This window comes from Mus caroli, unplaced genomic scaffold (assembly GCF_978045245.1).
Source record: "Mus caroli unplaced genomic scaffold, Mus_caroli_1 scaffold_1, whole genome shotgun sequence".
Classification (NCBI taxonomy): Eukaryota; Metazoa; Chordata; class Mammalia; order Rodentia; family Muridae; genus Mus; species Mus caroli.
Genome location: NW_028227256.1, coordinates 45,611,527 through 45,614,881, shown reverse-complemented (window position 1 = coordinate 45,614,881; position 3,355 = coordinate 45,611,527). Strand labels below are relative to the sequence as shown.

At 42.2% G+C, this 3,355-nt stretch overlaps 1 pseudogene; it reads left to right on the top strand.

The window, feature by feature from the left end:
- Window positions 1-503: 503 nt before the first annotated feature.
- LOC110295195 (non-POU domain-containing octamer-binding protein pseudogene) lies at window positions 504-3,355 on the top strand (annotated as a pseudogene).

Genomic DNA, 3,355 nt, shown 5'->3' with positions numbered 1-3,355 from the left:
CAGAAGCTACCAATTGTGGAGAACTATAATTCAGCATCCCATCACACTTTTAACAATTCTCTATGGTGGCTTCCTGTCTAGACTTTTCCTTTTTGGGAAGGATAGGGGAGGTTATAACAGAAGTCTTTCCAGTGCCTGCCTCTTAACTGTACATCTGAAGTTATCCATATCACACAAGAGTAGCCTCCTTGGTCTTCACAGTCAATAGGAGAACCACATGGTCTCTGGTGACAGGAAAGATTATGATAGTTTAATGTCTTTAGGTAGGCTAATGCACATCTCTATGAAAAGGAAAAAGAGAGGACAATAAGATGAAGAAAGGAGGAAGAGGAAGAAACATAAACAGCATAAACAGAAAAATAACCCCTTTTGTAAGACAATTAGTCTTATTAGTAACTTGAAATACATGGTACCTTTCATTTTTTAGTAGTTAAAGTAGGCTCCATGACTGCTTTCTCCTTAGATGACTCACAGGCTGCATGGTGGTAATTGGCAAGAGCACCATGGTTCACACAGATTGCACTGTTATTCAGGTGACACGCGGCAGATGATTTTTCAGGATTGTTGGCAGAACAGATCCCTGTTCAGCTATGTGCCCTAGTATAGAAACCCAAGCATGTGGCTCTAATTGGAGGCTGCCAAGAAACCATCTTGTGGTCTGAAGTATTTTCCAGAAGTGACACAACTGCACCTACTATTGCTTCAGAGACAATTCTCCAAAGAGAGAGTAATTGTGACCACATCAAACTTTTATGCCTAAGTATTCTTGCACATTACATTTATCATGTAGGTTAATTTTCATGTCATATATTAAAAACAAAGTACCAATATATGTTTCTAATTCTTACCTGAGATTATTTTTGTCACCTAGTTTTTTCATTGTCTGTAGTATAAAACATATCTGAGGATGAATGACAAGTTTGGGTTGATTCTAGCTAATACTGGCATCATAGGCATTCAACTACAAGCACACACACACTTGGCCACACACACACACACACACATACACATACATGCACACCATCTCAAGCTACTGAAAAATAGTTATTATAAAGAGAGCAAAAGAAATAAAAAATAAGGACCTCAGAAAAGTTACATAAGATTTGTATGTAATTCTATTTTGTGAAAATAAAAAACTTCAAACAATTTTGTTTATTTTGGTTTTCATCACTTTCATATTGTCATGGCTTGTTTTATGTCAACTTGACACAAACTAAAGACAGCTGTGAGGAAGTAACCTCAACTGACAAAATGGCTACATAAAATCAAGCTGTGGAGAAAGCCTATTGGGCATTTACTTGAGTAGTGATTGATATGGGAGAGCCCAGTCCATTGTGAATGGGGTTTTTCACAGGCCGGTGGTCCTGCATTCTCCTTAAACAGCAAGCTAGTATGCCCCTTACTCTGAGCAAAGAACGCTGGTCAGAGGAAGGAGGCAGATACTTTGCTGTATTAAAATCAAAGATTGTGCTGAAAGGACCCAGATATAGCTGTCTCTTGTGAGACTATGCCAGGGCCTAGCAAGCACAGAAGTGGATGCTCACAGTCAGCGATTGGATGGATCACAGGGCCCACAATGGAGGAACTAGAGAAAATAACCAAGGAGCTAAAAGGATCTGCAACCCTATAGGTAGAACAACAATATGAACTAACCAGTACCCCCCGGGAGCTCGTGTCTCTAGCTGCATATGTATCAGAAGATGGCCTAGTGGGCCATCAGTGGAAAGAGAGGCCCATTGTTCGTGCAAACTTTATATGCCTCAGTACAGGGGAACACCAGGGACAAGAAGTGGGAGTGGGTGGGTGGGGGAGTGGGTGGGGGAACATGTGGGGGACTTTGGGATAGCATTGGAAATGTAAATGAAATAAATACCTAATAAAAGAAAATCGAAGTCAGAGATGAAAAAAGCAGAGCAATAAAACCTTTAACTTGGAGAAGCAGAATCATACTCCAAAAAAGCATCAGCAACATCACCACCAACAGCAACATCATCATCGTTGTCGTCGTCATCATCGTCGTCGTCATCATCATCATCATCATCATCAGTAGCAGCAGCAGCAGCAGCAGGCATCAATACCTACAAATGGGCAGTAGGCCAGCATCCAGAATGAAGGTTTGACTATTGACGTAAAGAATTTTAGAAAACCAAGAGAGAAGACCTATACTCAATGTAGCTGTCTCTTTGTCGGCAATCTTCCCCCTAACATCACTGAGGAGGAAATGAGGAAACTTTGAGAAATAGGGAAAAGCAGGTGAAGTTTTCATTCATAAGGGTAAAGGCTTTGGTTTTATTTGCTTGGAAGCATGAACTCTAGCAGGAAATTGCCAAAATGGAGGTGGACAGTATGCCACTTCCTAGAAAGCAGCTGAGAGTGTACTTTGCCTGTCATAGTATATCCCTAACAGTCTGCAACTTTGCTCAGCACATGTTCAACCAACTTCTGGAAAATGTTTTTTCTGTGTTTGTCTAGGAGGAGAGGGCTGTAGTCATTGTAAGTGACAGAGGAGGGCCTCCAGGAAACGCACTGTTGTATTCTCCGAGAAGCCATCTGCTCTAAAAGCTCTGGACAGAAGCAATGAAGGCTCCTTCTGACTAACCACATTTCATCAGCCTGTGAGTGTGAAGTCTATGATGAAGAGGGACTTCCAGAGAAGCTGATTATTAAAAACCGTTCCTTTCACAAGAAATGAGAACAGATGCAAAGATTTGCAAACCCTGGGTCCTTTCAGTATGAGTATATCATGCGCTGGAAGACACTCACTGACATGGAGAAGCAACAGCAGGATCAAGTGGAGCTGAACATCAAGGAGGCTCAGCTCCTGAGAAGCTGGAAATGGAGATGGCGACAGCATGCCATGAGCACTGTTATGCTAATGAGACAGAATTTGATGAGATGTCAAGAAGAGTTTCTGAGAAAGGAGGCGCTGCATAACCAAGAACTACAGAAACCAAAGCAGCTAGAACTCAGCCAGGAAGAGAAAATCAGGCGCCACGAGGAAGAGATGCTGCCGGAGGCAACAAGGAGAAATCATGCTATGACAGCAGGAAGGATTCAAGGGACCATTCCCTGATGTAAGTGGACAAGAAATAAGGATGGAGCAAATGACTATGAGAGGTGCTATGAGCATAAATAATAAAGGGGCCATGCCCCATGCTCCCGTTCCAACTGGTATTCCAGGACCTGCCACTATGAAACTAGATGGAACCCGGGGATTGACTACCACGAACATCTGAAACTTTCTGCCAATCTGCTAAAATGGAAAGAACTGAAGCAATTGGTGGACCTCCTCCTACTTCATTCAACAGTCCAGCTCCGAGCTGAATTTGCTCCAAATAAATGCCACCTATATTAG